General features: G+C 39.5%; 1 pseudogene; it reads right to left on the reverse strand.

Moving 5' to 3' along the window:
* Positions 1 to 17,941: 17,941 nt before the first annotated feature.
* LOC101444779 (alpha-enolase pseudogene) lies at positions 17,942 to 19,165 on the reverse strand (annotated as a pseudogene).
* Positions 19,166 to 19,518: the final 353 nt, after the last annotated feature.

Consider the following 19,518-nt stretch of genomic DNA (forward strand, 5'->3'; position numbering starts at 1 on the left):
GATGCTTAAACAGACAAGCCATCACTTTAAAACGGAGGGTTTGCTTATTCCCTTTGTTCCTTGCCAAGGATCCTGGCATGGGATTTTATGAAGATAATACATGGAGCTTTTAGTTTCCCTCTCAGTAGAACAAAGGGCTTGGATTATAGAGTCCATATCCTTTCCAGTTAAAATACTTGGTGGATATTATTTTACATAAATGTGTGTTTCTCGAGGTTCTTTGAAAAAAAATTGGCAGCAGCATAGCTAGGTATTTTTTTTACTTTTATTTTCAGATGCCTCAGAGCAAAAAGAGCAGGCAGCTTCAGATTTGGCCGTATTGTCTGTAGCAGGGATGGTTTTATTTGTTCCTTTATTTTGGAGAGAGTGGGTGAAGCAATTCTATACTTTCTCTGAATTTTCTTCCCACTTTTGTCCATGGGGAATGGTTTGTGTTTGCACTTATTTTTTTTTTATTATTTTATACCAGGGTCCCCTATAGCATCTATTATAGCTATATGTATATATGCATATATGCATATAGCCTAACTACTACTTCATGTAGCATGGACTTTATACATGAGAGAATTCTCTGTCTTAATTATTTTATGCAAAAATAATGAAGGCAAAATATACTTTTCTTCATGGTGAACGACTAAGGACTGGGTTCTGTCATTTTAAATTTGATAACAGGAAAATACATAATTTATAATCGACATATACGACTTCAAATGTATTTCTATCAATTGTGCAGTGACCTCTACAATATTAATTGGTGTCTGTTCCAAAATACAGAATCGGGACTTATCAAAGTATTTCTATTGTAAATAGAAGTAATTTAACACGAGAAGCACTAGACTTAGTAGAAAGACATGAGTTCAAATCCCAAGTCTTATATTTTGCAATTTTGTAAACGTGGATGAGTCTTGGAGTCTTAGTTTTTTCATCTCAACTGAAACAAGCAATATGTGGCACATAGGGTTAATATAAGGATAAAGTGAGTTTGTATGGAAGTTCTTTTAAACCATGAAGTATTAAGTAAAATTTTTTATTAGAATAGTTGAGCAGGCATGAATATTTAGTAGCATGCTCTGCAAAACGTGACTAGTTCTTAGATCTGTAATATGCAAACACAAGTTAATCTTTCAGGAGACTATATCTTTAGAAAATAATGTTTCTTTACTCAAAAAGAAAAATATACTAAGGTTTCAGAAATATTTATGAAGTGAATGTTTGCTTTGTTAAAAATATTCAGTTAATGTAAATTGAAAGAAAGCTAGAGGATGATCTATGGACTGTACCACATCATAATTTCCGTGACGGATAAGGATTACAGCAAATAGTACAAACACAAGAATGTTCCTCTATTATGAGGTGTTAAAAATATGGAGATACATGGGGAAAATACAACAAAGACATAGACTATAGCTAACAGTACTATTGTAATATTTTTACAGAAATGGCAAAGAAGGTTCTATATCAATACTAAGGGTCAACGATAGAGGTAAAAGGGGGTATGGGATTTTTGTTTTTGAAGTAATTAAAACATTCTAAAATGGACTGAGCTGATGACAGCACAACTCTGTGATGAAACTGAGTGCCACTGAGTATACAGTTGGGATGGACTGAACAAGGCAGGGGACCAGGTATCACAGTGAACCCCGTGGTGAATGATGGACTGTGGAGAACGGTACAAATAGGATCCTATTATCTCATGAACTATAACAAATATACATAGTAATACATGTGTTAGTAATAGGATGGCTTGTGGGAAAAATACAACAAATATAAACAATGGACTATAGGTAACAGTAATATTATGAAAATGTTCTTTCATCATTTGTAACAAGTACGTCACAACAATGTTAGGTGTTGGTGGTGGAGCGATGTATGGGAATCCTGTTTGGTATGCATGATTATTTTGTTAACTCACAACTTCCTTCCCCCCCCCCAAAAAAAAAGCCCCTCAGGAAAAAGAACAGCCTCAAAAAATATGTATATAATGCAATGCAATATAACAAAGTATTAAATAATGTAACAATATAATAAAATATGCACAGCAGAATGCTAAAAAATACAAGAAGAGGCTTAAGGGAAGCAAAAAAATTTTTAGTAATGCTACAGTTCAATGCTTTATGTATTCTAGCTATAGATCTCTACCCAATTTTACATCCTGTAAGACATTTAGAAAACTGGAAGGCATATTTGTGTGTTTGTTTTTCTATGTCTATTTTGTTTGTTTTAAAAGGTGATTTTCTCTAATAAAAAATTACAAATCTAATTGAGTTAATTGGATCACAAATGAACATCTAACTAAAAATTGTAGTGATTATATAAACATATATAATAAACAGTGATTATATACATAACTTAAAAACTGAGTTCATGTTTGAAATACTTGAAAATGCATTTCAGACCTAGAAAAATTGTATTAAATTTAAAATCAGATGGTATCCTGACTGAAAATCTTTCCTTAGGCATGCTTGACTAGAAAATGGATTTGATTGTGGTGTATATGCTCATGTTAACTTGAATTAATTTAAATGTCATTATTAAATTCACTCAATATATTTTAACCTCTAAGCTCTAACCAAAAGAATTGCTATATGGTTTGATATTTGGTGTTAAAAAGATATAATGCATGTGAAACTTGTTTTTTTAACTATTTGGAAATCATATATATTTTTATCAAAGGCAATGGTATGTGATGGGTATTTATTTTGTTGATTTAATCTAATATGAAATTATTCTTCTTAGGCCAGATCTATTAAGTCTAATGCCACTGGTATAAAATTACTTAGTCTCACCTCACTCACTGGAGAAAAGTGAGTTACTTCTCTTCTTTTTCCAGTTTTTATAGAGAGTATTACCTTCTCCTAGTCACCAAGGCTCAAAACCTCATCTAGAGGCCAGATAGATTCTCAGCCATATCTTACATTCTTTCTTACTTCCATTTGTAATGTCATCACAGTTCCTGCCTGAGTTATTGAAATTCCAATTTGTAGGTGTTTTCCTTTTCCTCACCAACCCTTTACACTGCTATCAAAATGATCTTCCTAAAGCACAGAAGGCCACTTCTCACACTGGTCAGCCCCTAAGTTAAAAAAAAAAAAATCAATGGCTCCTTCTTGTTTTATGAATTAACAGAAGTATTTATATTGGTACTCCAGGCCTCCGTTCTCTAATCTTCAGCTGGCTTTACTTTGGTTTATCCCTCGCTGTTTCCCTAGAGATATTCTATGCTCCAACTAGATTCAGCTGCCGTTTGGTGGGTATGTTCTACACTTTCCTATCCTCGTTCCTGTATTCATGATGTGCTTTGAAGCATGCCCACCTAATACCATCTACCCATCTCTGATGATAAACTCTCCATGAAGCCTTCTCAGTTCTCTCTGATCATTCCTGCCTCTGACTCCTGTGCCTCTGTCTTCGAGAGTCTTTCATGGTACCATAATATGCTCTTGTTTTAGACTAGCAGAGCGTGTGTTCTGCCGGCTGTACTGGACTGTACACCCTTGGAGGAGCAGGATCGTGTTCCTCGTTTAGCATCCCCTGGGGCACCCAACACAGGTATGTGCTCCGGATCCCAGTTCCTCTAATCAAGCCTTTCTACACATCATTTGCATATGCTGCTTCTGAATGATCTGCTGTAAAGTAAGTGCCATCGATTATTGCTGGTGATTATTTATCTATTTTTGAGACGCTTTTAGAACCGGCTTTGTGTTTTTCCCCCCACAGGGACAGGATTCTAGACGTTCACTGCAGGAGGGAATGAGGCCCCGGGAAGAGGAAGTGGAGTTGCAGGGGTCTCTGAGGCATGAAGCTGGACTGTGCTAGGGATTCGTGAGTAGCACAGGCTCGAAGCCCAAAGCCAGTCCCCTTGCTGCTGCTGTCTGTTCCCACACAGGAAAGACGTTCTCAGGAGAAGGGTCACGAATTAAGACCACAGGGTTTCTTTTTAGGTTAAAGCTGGATATGAGCTTAAGCCTGAGCCTCATCCAAGGGAAAAAGTAATCAGTATTTACTACCTGGCAAAAGTGCTCCAACCTGAGTTAGACTGAGAGAGAGTTGAGGAGCGGAGAGATAGATTTTTGGGGGCCAGGAGTCGTACAGACGTTTCTAATACAATCTTTAATGATATCGGCTGCTTTTTATTAATCCTCTGCTATGTGCCAAGTTCTGATCAATACGAGGTGTTTTAGATATAGAATCTTATTTAATCTTAAATTATTCTGTGAAATCAGGATTTTTTTTCCATTTTCTAGACAACGAGGCAGAATCGTAGGGAGATTAAGTAGTAAGTGAGGGGTAGCTATAAGGTCCTGGAAAATAACTCCAGGGAGATAATTCTAAATCAAAGGTGGAGTCAGAAATGAGTGTCCTTTGCTTGGCACTGAGAAGTGTACACTTTACAAATAGAAATAGCTCTGCAGATAGCCACAAATCAAAAGACAGTCTGTAAGTAAAATGTTTATAGCTGTTCTTTTCATCTTGCTTTCAATGGTCTTTTTTTTTTTTAAAGATTTATTTTTATTTATTTCTCTCCCCTTCCCTCCCCCTCCAGTTGTCTGCTCTCTGTCCATTTGCTGTATGTTCTTCTGTGACCACTTCTATTCTTATCAGCGGCATCGGGAATCTGTGTTTCTTTTTGTTGTGTTATCTTGTTGTGTCAGCTTTCTGTGTGTGCGGTGCCATTCCTGGGCAGGCCGCACTTTCTTTCACATTGGGTGGCTATCCTTACGGGTACACTCCTTGCATGTGGGGCTCCCCTAGGCGGGGGACACCCCGGCATGGCACAGTACTCCTTGCGCGCATCAGCGCTGCGCATGGGCCAGCTCCACACGGGTCGAGGAGGCCCGGGGTTTGAACCTCCTATGTGGTAGGCGGACGCTCTATCCATTGGGCCAAGTCCGCTTCCCTCAATGGTCATTTTCAAACACAAAAAGCAATAATATACTTAAATGCTTTTGGAGTGAGAGTCTTTGGCATTTTTTTAAATGACAGATAGTCTGGGTCAAGGTCAGTTTTTGGTAGTAAGCCCAGTTTATCCAAGATGGGTCAGTGTTTTCAGTCAGTGACACACAGATTGTGTGCCACACAGGACACAAAGACTATCTGGCATGAAGATTATTTTGCAGTATGTTCTTGTGGTCCCTGCTTCAGGTGGAACATATCTGAAGCTCATAGAAGAAAAATAATTTAGTTCTTATTTCTTACTTGAATGGAGGAATGTAAAGCTTTTTAGAAAATATCACAATATTATTCCCTCTAACCAGCACACCAAAATCTGACTGTGATAATTTAAGTATTATGTGATATGTGGATAAATTCTAGCAACTTCTATGTACAAGCCGTGAAAACTTTAACACCTGTAACTGAAAAGCTTTAGAATACAGTTACAGTTGGGATGGAAACATTTTCTGAAACATAATTAATTTATCTTTTAATGTTTATGGAAGGAACCATGGGAACCTAGATGTGAACCCAGGTAATCGTTTTAAGTCTATGAAAGTATAACTATCTTATTACTAAGCAACTGCAAAATCCTTTTATGTGTTTAATGATATGGTGGTGAATAAACTGCTCATTTTATAATTTCTTGAGAAGGAAGTCTCATTAAAAACGGTTGTTGCACTGTGTAGAGGTGATAAAAAGTGCTTATGCATTTAAGTTGTGAAATATTTAAACAACAAAATATTTGGCATAACTGCCTCTTTATTAGTTAGATGCCTGAGTTTCCACTTTCAGATTTTCAGCAAAATATTTTTTATTGTATCTAAATTTAACTTTGGGCCATTAACTTTTTTTTTTACAGTAGCAGTTTTGTATTCGACTTTTTATTATAGCCTTGGGTTCCAAAAGTATGGGAACTCCAACTTTAAACTGGTCTTCAGGGTTAAGTGAAATCTTGTTTATTTCTAGCAAACGCTCTCTCTCTCATTCTGCAGAGCTATTCTCTTAGGACAGGACTGTTTTCTCAAGTTCTCTTTTTTGTGTGTTCCACACTAACTGGAGTCCCAGCTGCCTTCCAGTTCACTGAAGCTGGAACCCTTTCAATTTCATTTGGTCCTCTTCCCAACATGATGAGTCGTTTTGTTCCACTTCACTCCTATCTCATTTGATCCATCCATTCCCTTTAATTCCTGGCAATTTGAACAATCTCTCTGTGCTTCTGTAGCAGTTGGATATGATAATGAATTCCAAAAATAGATACTGGATTATGTTTATAATCTGTTCTGTACCTGGGCATGACTAAGTTATGATTAGGGCTTTGAACAGGCCACGTGAGTAGGGCATTGAGTCCCTGCCCCTTAGTGGGTGGGGACTCACAGATAAAAGGCATGGTAAAGGACAGAATTGAAGCTTTTTGATGCTGGAAGATTTTGATGTTGGAGTTTTGATTTGGAACCCCAGGAAGTAAACACACAGAGGAAAGAGAAGCAAGCCCTGGGAAGAACACAGGAATAGAGATGGTTCCGTAGACATAGCAGAAACCCTAGGGGGAGAGAGACAGAACCATTCGCCTTATAGTCTACAGCTGACCTTGTGGAGACAGGCAAAGCCTAGAGAGCCTCAGAGTCCACAGCTGACGTTGTGGAGAAAACAGAGAACCTGAGCCCAGAGAGAATCAGCACCCCTTTGGCTGACTAATACAGAATTTGGTACCAAGGAGTGGGGAAGTGCTTTTGCAATTACCAAAATGCTGGAATGGTTTTATAAATGGTTAAGGGATATTTTTGGAGGAATTGTGAAATGCTTGATGGAAAAGGTTTAGATTACTTTGAAGAGAATATTGATAGCAATATGGATGCTAAAGAGACTCTATGATACATTAGAAGGAAATGATGAAACTATTATTGGAAACTGGAGGAAAAGTGATCCACGTTTTGAAGTCACAGAGAAATTAGCAAGATTAACTCCTGGTGTTGTGTGGAAGTCAGAATTTGAAAATGGTGCACCTGGACATTTAGCTGAAGAAATTTCCTAAGTAAAATTGGGAAATGTGACTTGGTTTCTGCTTGCAGCTTACAGAAAAATGCTAGAAGAGAGAGATAAGCTGAGGACTGAACTGTTGGACATTAAAAAAAACCAGAAACTCATTCTGGAAAGTCCAAGCTTCTGGAAATAAAACTCCCAGATGAAAGTGCCCCATTGGAAGACTTAACTAAACTTGGCACTTGTAAATCAGGATTGAAGATGCAGTTATCTTGGAAAGACTTGTGGAAAATCTTACTGTCTGATGGCTTGGACCCCTGCTTCTTGAATGCTAAACTGACAAGGTTTTTGAGAGCACTGTATGAACAAAACCACTGCCAGCTTGGACTAAAAGGGACATGGAAAGGAGAGATTCAAAGAGAAACAACCTTAAAAGGAAAACCATGGAAGCTGAAATCTGGAATTAAGACATCACCTTGGGCCAAGAGAGGAATCCCACCCATGTATACAGAGAGGGTGATTTTGCCCCAGCAGTTGAAGAGGGTGTGTGTTCCTGTCGGATGTTCCTGGAGAGTTTTGCTGCCCCAGGGTACAGAGAAGGTGGAGCACATTCCCCAGGGATTATGGTGGTTAAGGTCAGCACTCCACAGGTCTGTCCCTGTCCCCTTTTGTGGACCTGTCCCCCAAAGGTTAGAGAAGGCCAGCTGGTCAACTCATTGTTCTGAGAGGGGTGTGCCTGTATGCCAAAGGTTAGAGGGAAGGTTGTCTTCACGTTGCTGTGCTAGGGTGGTTAAGACTCTAACCCAAAGATTGGGTAAAGTGTGGCAATCACCCCAACACTCTTGGAGGGAGAGATCTGGAGCTTGGTCAACACCCAGATACTTGATGAGGGTGGAACCAAGAAAATGGCCATTGGGCAAGCTGGTGGAAAGGGTGGGTTCCCATAAGGCACTAAGGAGTCATCTTAAGAATGACTCTCAGGGAAGTGGATGTGGCTCAACTGATAGAGTGTCTGCCTACCATTCGGAGGGTCCAGGGTTCTATACCCAGGACCTCCTGACCCGTGTGGTGAGCCAGCCCACATGCAGTGCTATTGTGTGTAAGGAGTGCCATGCCATGCAGGTGTGTCCCCCATGTAGGGAAGCCCCATGTGCAAGGAGTGTGCCCTGCAAAGGAGAGTCATCCTGCATGAAAAAAAGTGCAGCCCACCCAGGAGTGGCACCACACACACATAGAGCTGACGCAGCAAGATGATGCAAAAAAAAAAGAGACGCAGTTTCCCAGTGCTGCCTGATAATACAAGCAGATACAGAAGAACACACAGAGAATGGATACAGAGAGCAGAAAACAGGGGAAAAGGGAATAAATAGAAATAAAGTAAATCTTTAAAAAAAGAAAAAAAGAATGACTCTCAGACTGAAATCTAATGGAGGATGCCCTGCAGGTTTACTGAAATGTAGAGGAACCATGACTCATGTTTCCTTCCCAATTTCTCCTTATTGTAATGAAAATGTTTATCCTTTCTCTGTCCATTTGTGTATTGGAAACAGACAAATTGTTTTGTAAGTTTCAGAGGTCTGTAGCAGACAGGACTTTGCCCCAAGACAAACTGTATTTCTTTAAATTGATTGTGATAGGACTTAATACTTGCATTGTTACTGTTTTAAGGCTTTTCTGAATATCGTAATACCTTTTGGAATTCAGAGGGTGGAGTGTAGCAGTTTGATATGGTTATGAATTCCATTGGATTATGTTTGTAATCTGGTGTGTACTGGGCATAACTAAATTATGACTAGGGCTTTGATTGGACCATGTCATTAGGGCATTGAGTCCCCACGCCTTGGTGGAGCAGATAGAAGGCAATGCAAATGTCAGAGTTAAGGGTTTTTGATGTTGGAGTTTTGATGTTAGAGTTTGAGGCTGAAACCTTAAGCTGGAGCCCCAGGAAGTAAGCTCATGGAGAAAACAGAAGCAAGCCCCAGGAAGAGAGGAACCCTGAACCCAGAGAGAAGCAAGACCCTGGAAGACAGGAACCCAGGAAGCCTGAACCTTTGCAGCCGTTGGCAGCCATCTTGCTCCAACACATGAAAATAGAGTTTGGTGAGGGAAGTAACTTATGCATTATGGCCTGGTACCTGTAAGCTCCTACCCCAAATAAATACCCTTTATGAAAACCAGAATGCTTCTGGTATTTTGCATCAGCACCCTTTGGCTAATACAGCTTCCATTCTCAGAATCTTTGATTTCCCCCTTGTGGACTCCTTCCCTTAAACCTACGAAGGTGTCAGTCCTCAGCTTCCTAAAATGAGTCCTCTCTGACTTTACCCACCACCCCTGCCCTGAGTTCCTACGGTACCTCTACCCATGTTTTTCATTACCAAGCTCCTATAAAACTGATCTTTCATTAATTGCTTCTATTTTCTCATTCCACATATAACCCTTAACTACCGCCACCAACCCTTGTTGGAAATCAGAGAGAAATGATGACTGGTTATGATGATATTTAGTAAAAGAATCTAGGATGTTAAATCTAGCTCTTGACCTTTTCTTGGAGGACCCTGGGGACAAGGAAAATGACCAGCAAACCAAGGTATGGTACCATCTGGAGTTGTTGGAGTTTTGGCTCCAAACTGTAATACAGAAATCCCAGAAGTCTAAAGAGACTTTAGATTTCTATCTTTTCTGGCCACTTTTCCTCACCTATTCTGTTTGCACTATGTTTTTTTTTGTTTTTGTTCTTGTTTTTTTTATTCTACGTTTAAATGTTAGCATTTCTAGAAGTTCTTCACTTGGCTCCCTCCTTATTTGTGTTGGTGATCTGTTTATCATGGTGAGTTCATCCGGTGCATGGCTTCTTATAATCTATAAGCACCAATGTCTCCCACACTGTTATTCTATACCTAATGATTTTGAATGTCAAATACTTACCAATGCATATAAACAAAACAAATACATATTTTATGTATATTTATAGATGTATTATTTTGAGTGTAGAGAAATCCTTGCCATTTTCCTGATGCTTTATTTCTACAAAGTCAAGTCTGTAGGTCTTTTGCTGTAAGAATTTACCACTAATAACCACAGGAAACAGAGAGGATATCACAAAAAGAGGTAATCATGGATGAGTTGAAAAATTCCCCAATTTTTATATAATCCCTTGTCTCTGGTACGTATTGGAATCCCTGAGGAGAATTTTCATAAATCAGGTGACCCTCTGTGTGTATGTGTCTGTTTCTGGACTGTGTTAAGTTCCATTGATCTATATTTCTATTCTTGTGCTAATACTGTGGTGTTTACTTTTAACATGTCTGTGTCTCTAAATTTAACATGTATGATTGAAACTTTTTTAACCCAATGTAGTAATTTTTGTCTTTTAGTTGGGGAGTTTATTCTATGTACATTACAGATATATACAGATTACAGATATAGTTGGTTTAATTCTATTTTCTTGCTGTTTGTTTTCTACATGTCCCAAGTGTTCTTTATTTCTTTATTTGATCTTCTTTATTTTCCCATTCCTGGTTTCTTTTGGATTAATCAAGTAGTTTTTACAATTGCATGTTTTTCTCCTCCATTAACATTTTAGTTCTACATTTGTGGACATTTCAGTGATTATCCTTAAATTTAAATTTTAATATACATCCTTAGCTTATTGCATTGTGGCTCAGGTAAATACTTTTATTACTTTCTGACCAAAGCAAGAATCTTACAAGCCATCATTTTCCTTTGGTTTCTTCCCATCAAACTGGGATACTATTGAGAGTGAAAAGATATACCATTATAATTATGTTGGGAGGATTGGCATAAACTAGGATTATGCTGGGGCAGTCACTTGTGGTGACTCTCTTTATGTAGCTCTCCTCTTCCTAGAGTATACCTCTTTAGAAACTGCCACTGTTCTGAACAAAGAGCATAAGGTATTGATTAAGAAGAAAGTTATGGGGGAGTCACAGAACCAGGTTCAATTCTTGATCTGCCACTTTCTGTGGCAAATTAATTAAACTCTATTGTCTCCATCTCTTCACCTATAACACAGAGAAAAAATGTGATCAGATGAGCTCAAAATCATATGAATGTTATGTGGATTAAAAACATAAACTGCTGGGCAGGCACAACAGACTGCCTGGCATATAGTAATTACTTAACGAAGTGTTAGTAATTATTAATACTTACCTATTTTTTTCAGAAACAGATGCTAGCTTTAATTCAAGTTTATACTTTGCATATTAATCAATCTTTCTAAATATATTTCTAGCATATCACCCCTCTGCTTACAAGTCTTCACAGGTTTCTTGTCATCCAAAAATAAGTCCCAATTTATTAGCATGGCAAAGAATTTCACAAGTCCTTTCCTGCCCATCCCCCACACCCCTCTCTAACAAACCAAGCTACTTGCTACTCTCTGTTCCATAAAATCATGCTTCTGGGCCTGTGTTCCAGCTGCCATCCTCCATAAGCCATCCTCTCCATTATTTATGTTCCTCTGATCTTTCACAATTGAGCCCATTGTTTCTTTTTCTGTGCTCTGATATTACTTGGTTTATGTAGGAAAGTCTGAAAGCAAGGTAAAGGAGTGTTTTGAGAGTTAAACTAACAGGATAAGATCAACATGCCAAAGGCACTCCAGAGATATTTCCCCAACTAGAATAAGAACTACAACAGTGGATCTTATCCCCAAACGGGCATTTTTTAAGAATTGGGTTATAACAATGATTAAAGATAGTCACTTCTGCTATATACTTGCTTTGAAACCATGAATTTGCTTCAAGGCAATTGATACAGTAAAAGAACAACACGAACATAAGGCAAATTTTGCATTTGCTTTTGCAAGATTTCATCTGTGGGAAAGACTAAGTTGAATAAAGAATATTGTACCCATTTGAGCCCAGTTGCGCAAAAGTACACTGCTCACACGCTTCAAGCATCTACCAGCTACCTTATCCTATAGGACTGTTTCTGCTATTATTTTGCATTTGTGAATTTTTCTCTATTACAATAATATTAAATAAAAACCAATCAGTCATTCAACACCTTAAATTTAGGTGTCCTGTTTCAAAACACCAAGTAGCACTTGCACAAAAACAAAGCACTATCTATATACATGAGGACTTCTAACAGAAATCGTCAAATTCATTTAATGCTCCTTTTAAGGTGGCCAGCAGTATCTGGTTTAATAGTTTTGAAAATCACTGTAATTTCCCAAATCTTCAGCCATCAGACAAAACTGCCAGTGCAGACGAGAAAGCTGCAAAAGAATTTCCAGCAGGAAAGCGGACTTGGCCCAGTGGTTAGGGCGTCCATCTACCACATGGGAGGTCCGCGGTTCAAACCCCGGGCCTCCTTGACCTGTGAGAAGCTGGCCCACGCGCAGTGCTGATGCACACAAGGAGTGCCCTGCCACGCAGGGGTGTCCCCCGCGTAGGGGAGCCTCACGGGCAAGGAGCGCGCCCCGTAAGGAGAGCCGCCCAGCACGCAAGAAAGTGCAGCCTGCCCAGGAATGGCACTGCACACACTGAGAGCTGACACAGCAAGATGACTCAACAAAAAGAAACACAAATTCCCGTGCCGCTGAACAACAGAAGCAGACAAAAACAAGAACATGCAGCAAATGGACACAGAGAACAGACAACTGGGCGGCAGGGGCAGGGGGGATAAATAAAATCAATCTTTACGAAAAAAAAAAAAAGAATTTCCAGCAATGATAGAAAAGCTTAATCAAAGTAGAACTGTACGTTCAATTACATTTTCACTTTTAATGAGACACAAGCCCCAAAGGCCCTGCATCTTTCAAAGGCAAAACGTCGCAGGATACAAGGCTGTGGAAGATACTGGAAATAGAATAATGGCCCACACCCATCACATCTAGTGTCTCAGTTCCTGTGCCATTTCAGGTGTCCATGGTTCCTGTCCTTCACAACAGCATGCTGCTGCAGCCTTTTTGAGGTCTCTTCTACAAGCAAACTCCAGGTTTTTTGCAAGATAAAGTGCCGTATTTATTGTAGTCATGCATTTCTTAACTGTGTAACGTGTAAAACTGTGTTATCTTTAAGCACAGTTTACATTCCTTTTTTTAAAAAAATGCATCACTGCAAAAATTTATTAGTGTTGTGTCTCTAACCCCGTTTTCCCCTGTCATCAGCCCTGTGGTTTTTATTGCACAATTTTGCATAGCAGGGTGATCTTTAGATCTATAGCACATTTTGTTATAACAGAAATAACTGAATTACTGATGTAGTGGGCAGCACTTGGAAGGCTAGACACCTGCAGAGCCTGTGACAATACAAAAAAATTGTCTTGTGTTGACCTGACTTGTCAGTGTCTCTGTGGGTGTAACTGTAGACGAAAATCTGTTTATAATGACCTGAGCCTAGCACGCGACTCAGTTTTACATATAAATCCAAAATGTTTTTGAACATTTTGATTTTAAGTACGGAATTTTCCAAGAATGTCTTTATCATGTAAATTGAGGGAGGACTGTATATTTTTCCAAGAATTGCTCACCACTTACAGAAAGCAAGCTCCTGTGGGCAATATCACTTGATATTTGAGTCACCAGAACAAACCAAACAACCTCTCCCCGACTAAAATCAACAACAAAACCACCAGCTTCAATCTGCCCTCGCGAGCGTCGAATTCAAGTGATTCTCCGTCTTCATGCAAACATCTGACTTCTTCATTATATTTTCTAGTGTAGTCATATCTGGGCATTTATATATTGAAATATGTAAACATCAAATTCTTTTAATAGATTTAGGATATAAGATTGATTTTTAAAACTGTGGTGAAGTTTGGCTTTATTTTCTATAAGCTTTTCATAACAAAAAGATGTATTTACAAACTTTATTATAAAATGGTAGCATTGAGTATGATGAGGTTGAATATCACTGAACTAGAACTTGACTGAACCCTCAAGGAGAGTATTAGCATAATTTTAGAAAGATTCTCTTAGAGAGTGATTAGCCAGCTTTGAGGGGAGACAAAAGACATATTTTTGTCCATGTGCTCAGCACTGTTGAATGGAGGGACACCTTGACAAGGCCTGTGCAAAGTCTGACTTTATTCTCTTATTCCAATGCCCACATCAAACTGATCTGGTATCACCAAAGGCTGAATCAGAGTAATGTTTTCTATGTTAGTCAGGATTCTCCAGAGAAACACAATGGATAGGAGATATAAAAACTATGTGTGTGCTCTTGTGTGCACACGTGTGTGTAAATATTAAGAGATTTATTGTAGGAATTGACTGATGTGCTTATGGGGATCTGCAAGTCCATATTTCATAGAGTAGGCCACAAGTTGAAAACTCAGGTTTTTCAGAGTGAGGATGAATTACCTAGGCTGAAGTAGAGATAGGAATTCCTTCTTTTGATTTCTGAAATCCTCAATTCTGGCTTTAAGATCTCTAGCTGAGGGTAATATGCTATGTTGATTGTAGATGCAGTCAGCCACAGATACAATCAATTGACTATAAATGCAAATCTTTCTATGAAATACCCTCACAGTAACAGTCAGGCCAGGACTTGCTTGACCAAACAACTGGACACCACAACCTAGCCAAGTTGACACAAAATTAACCATCACAACTCACTCTCCACAGGCTCCATGATCAAATTGTTAATGTTAATTTGAGAGGAAGTATGATTATCAGGGATGTAAATTAAAAATTATCTTATGAAATAAAAATTAGTATTCTGATTCATCTTTAGTCCTTGAGAGTTCAATTGGCAGAAGTCAGGACCCAGTCCTGGACCTTAGTAAATTCATCAATGTCAAGACATAGCCTTTATGACTCTTGGTTGAACAACTTCTGGCAACTCTCCATTTTTATTGTTCTCTTTCCAATCTCTCACAGCACTTCACTTCTGTTAAGGCATTTAGTTTTGTTATTATAGTCTTTTTGTTCATTTACTCTTTACATTTTCTTCTGTTTTCCAGTTTCCCCTGTACACATTAGGCAATCAATAATTTTTAAATGGAAATTTGCAGTCTCTTAATGGTTGGTATTCTTACAAAACCTAAGAGTGAGCCTGCTTGCTTTGAGTCTTTTATGGGAAAATAATTCTTTAAGCTTAAAATTTTTTTAACATAAAGACGTTTAAAACAATGAACTCTATACTTGCTCACACTTGGTCCTGTGGGCATTGTGTCACACCTCCTTTGGAGCTTTTAACATGGTTGATGCTGGCCTTCTTGCTCCTGCCAGGTTCCTGTGGTTAACATGCAGGGAACAGAAACTCTTCCCCCATCCTTGGCCATAAGTCCAAAAGTAAGCCATGGGTGATGCTGGGCGTGCACTTCAGGTTCACAGTCTCTCCTCATGTAAATTGACATTGCCTATTGTGGGTATGTTTCTGATTCTCATATTTGCAGCACTTTGGTCTGCTTTGTTTGAGTAGCAGATTCTTGAAATCAAATTGTACCTTCTTTGGATTTAGATGAACATAAGGCCACATGAGCAACTGACCTATAGAGGTGCTGAATGAATAATATAGATATAGCTATAAAGTTATCAATCATTGAAATTTTCATTATTGGGCAGAGAGAATAATGTATTGAATATGAATGTGTGCTCTAATTTTAGAGGGTTGTGAAGTCAAAACCCAATTCTGCCACTTACAAACCGTATGTCCTTGAATAAGTCTTTTAAACCTTAATTTTAACACCTTTGTAAACTAAGAAAAAACAGTTTAGTAAGCTGAATTGCTTTCACCTATCATTTAAGAAATTTCTATCCCTTTAGTATTGTTGGAGACAGTGTCCAGGTGTCTACATTCTTGGCTTTGTCACAAAAAAGAATTCAAGGACGAGCCATAAATCAGTTAAACCAACAGATACTTTATTGGGGGGTAAGGCAAGAGAACAGAAATACACCTTCAGAGAGATGAAGGTGGGCATTTTCAAGGGAGAAAATGTGAAGTTCTGCCCTGGGGTCCCTGTTTTATGGGGGTACAGGACTCCAGGGTCTGTGCTGATAAGCAAGGGCTTACGGTGTGGGGAACCAGGAGTGTGGACTTCCTAGGGGTGTAGGAGTTGCTGTCTGGTGGCGATTGGCTTCTGGTTGCTGTCTATGACCTCTGCAGAATGAGTTGACTGGCGGTGATAGCCACTGGTCACTGTCCACGAGCGTGATGTTACTGTCCATGAAGCATGGGCTAACTTAAAACACTAGGTGGGTGGGTGGGTGCTGATGTCCCCCTCATCCCTTCCCTCTTTGCTGGCTGCCTTCTGCTAGTGCAGCCTTTGGGCGTTTGTGCTTGTAAGCTGCCCCTTCCTAACTTGCCTGTGTGATTCAGCAGGCTAATGTAGTAAACAAGTCAATGCCTTAGTTTCTCTTACCAGACTTATTAGGCTTTCTGACCACTTCCTCCTCAGGTCCCTATTCTATCCTGCTTCATTGGCTTATGTATAATGCAGAAAATAAGACTGATAATTTGGTCTCAAATCTAGCACCTCAGAATTTTCAAGAATACATCCAGATTACCTCACCTCTGATCATATTTATAAATTTTTACTTTTGGGAGAGAATGTCTTTTCCTCTTACATGGAAATGTTTGAACTGAAGGAATTTTGTTCATATTATTTTGATCGATTTGACTAAGAGAATACTCATATGGGTAACAGAGGAGAATATTATGACTTGATGTTGAGCTCACTAAATGGGGAACATCAGGTATGACTTTTAGAGACAGGTAATCAATACAACTGTTATTGTGGATAGAGAAGAAAAATTAGATGTCTCTTACAAATGTATATCATTTAGCTATTCATAGTGTTTTTCTCCAGGCTTTAGGGCTCCCACCCCTTTTTGACTTCACTTATTTCCACTTTTGCTTCCATGGTCGCAAAAATAAACCACAGGAACAACAACCAAACAAACATAAGTTTTCCGTCTAGGATTACTTAGGTAAGACAGGAACATAGCATTTATGCTATAATATTAAAGTAATGTTAAAGATAGGAACAAGTATTCCAAAATGAATAGAAATTGGCCTATCAGTGTCAGAAATTCGGGACTTTTAGTTTGCAGTTTCACTGGAAGAGCACCCTTAAACTGACAGATTCTCATTTCCGCTGTTGTCCTCAATTGTAGTGCCAATTTTCCTTTATTGTATGCATTAAAGTTTAATGTAGGCTCAACAAAGGGTTTAGAATTTTAAGCCAGCATTTGATCATGATGTTACAGATCATCAGTTCTATAAAAGGATAATGTTAGGAATTTAGCAATAATTTGCTTAGCAGTGTTGGACAGTTACCACAAAGGAGTAACCTGACGGAGGGCAGAGCGCCTTCACTGCTAAGCAGTCCTTGGTCATTTAAGTCCAATAGATTCTGGTTAATATAACAGACTGTACAAATGTCTGTGTATAAAGGTAGGCTGAAAGAGGTCTGGAAATATGGATAGGTAGATTATTCGTCTCCAACAGCCTCCAGTGAAATAACTCAATTCTGATAAAAAGTGAAAAGATTCATGGCTCATGTTAGCTTGAGGAAATGTCACCAAATTGTTAATATTTTTTGGTTGATTTTCCTATATCTGGTCCAGTTTGTTAGTTAAAACACCTACTCTAATGCCATATATGTTTGTTTTACTTTTCAGTAATCTTTTATGTTTGTTTTTAATATTATGTTTATGTTTGTTAGTTTTATATTTAGGCAACTATGTGTGTCTTAACTTTTGTGTGTGTGTGTGTGGTTACTAAGGCTTTTTATTTTGCATGCACAATCACTGGGAACCTTCCCATGGCTACCTTGGAGATGACATTGTACATGTATGTGGGAAGCAAGGTGAGAAAAACAATAATTTGGGCCGATCACATCATCACAAAGCTAGGTTTCCACGAGGGTTCCAGATGGTCAGGCTTGGCTTCTGCAGCAGTTCTAACAAAGCAGTGAGAACATCACAGGGTGGAAGAAGGAATTAACTACCAGAGGGCCTTGCCAGGCCTGGCATGGAGCCTTGAGCTGCCTGTGTTCACACCAGGAACAGACTGGTATGTGAAGGGCTCAGTGGCTCATGGCCCAGATCTTACTTGGCTAGGGGATTTCAGAACTGCCTGCCAGCAAACTTAGCCTTGCTGCCCAGTTCCTCTTCAGTTCTGAGGAGCTGGTTGTACTTGGCCAAGTGCTCAGACTGGCAAGGTGTGCCCGTCTTGATCTGTCCAGTGCAGAACCCTACCACCAGGTCAGCAGTGAAGGTGTCTTCAGTCTCCCCCGAGGGGTGAGACACCGTGATACCCCACCTGTTGGACTCGGCCAGCTTGTACACCTGTAGGGACTCGGTCACAGAGCCAGTCTGGTTCACTTTGAGCAAGGGGCAGTTGCATGACTTCTCCCTCATGGCCTTGGCGATCTGCTTTGTGTTGGTCACTGTGAGGTCATCTCCACCACCAGGATTCCTGCACTGGTGGTGAAATTCTTCCACGTTTCCCAGTCATCCTGGTCAAAGGGGTCTTCGAAGAACTCCACTAAGTAGTCCTTGATGAAGGGCTCATACAGGTCTGCTGATTTGTTAGGAGTGATGTACCTGCTGGAGTCATCAGGAGACTTTAAGTCCAGGTCATATTTCCCAGACCTGAAGAACTCAGAGGCAGTAATGTTCATGCCAGTCACCACCTTGTCAGTGTAGCCAGCTTTCCCAATTGCATTCTTATGCAGCTCCAAGGCATCTTGTCTTATCTTCCAGGAATAAAGGAACAAAACCTCCTTCATCCCCCAAGTTGGTGGCATCTTTCCCATACTTCTCCTTGGTGATTTCTTCAGTTTGTGGTAAACGTCCGCTTCAATGTGCATGGTCTCCCTGAAGTTCACTGCTCCAATGGAGGATCACGAACTCCTTCATGGCCAGCTTGTTACCAGTGTAAGAGCTGCCATTGATCACATTGAAAGCGGGAACTGGCAGGATGACTTCAGAATTGCCAGCCAAGTCAACAGTGTGACGTACAGGGGAACTCCGTTTTCCATAGCCCCACACTTGGGACACTCCCAGAAAGGGACACTCCCAGAATGGTGTTTGCACCACATTTAGATTTATTTTCAGTTCTGTCCATCTCTATCATCAGTTTGTCCATCTTCTCCTATTCCCAGGCCTAACAGTTTTATTGATGTGCTCAACAGCCTTTGAGATACCTTTCCTCATGTAGTGGGTCTTGTCATTGTCCTGGAGCTCGAGGGCCTCATAGATACCTGTTGAGGCACCACTGAGCATAGCAGCTCTGAAGAACTCTTTTGGGGTGAAGAGATCAATGGTGGGATTTCCACAAAGTCAAACGATCCTGAGAATAGATATGGTAGATGTCAGAATGCTGGGCCTTTTGGCTGAGGGAAGCAGCAAGGGGGCTGCAGGCACCATAGGGAGGTGAAGGTGGAGAAGTCAGTGCACTGAGTGCCTGGGCCCTTCTCTTAACATTTTCTTTTTTTTTTTTAACCATGTGTGTGTTATCTCTTCTTTAAACTAGAGGTAATACTTTAAATGGAATTATCAATGACTTAAAATAATAGTTCCTTTGATATATCTAGTTTTACAAAGCCTCCGTGTTCTTCAGTGAGATTCCATTGCATACAGCTCTTGAAAAAAATATTTGCATGAGAAAATATACAGTGCAT

The sequence above is a fragment of the Dasypus novemcinctus genome, chromosome 14, assembly GCF_030445035.2.
Source record: "Dasypus novemcinctus isolate mDasNov1 chromosome 14, mDasNov1.1.hap2, whole genome shotgun sequence".
Lineage (NCBI taxonomy): Eukaryota > Metazoa > Chordata > Mammalia > Cingulata > Dasypodidae > Dasypus > Dasypus novemcinctus.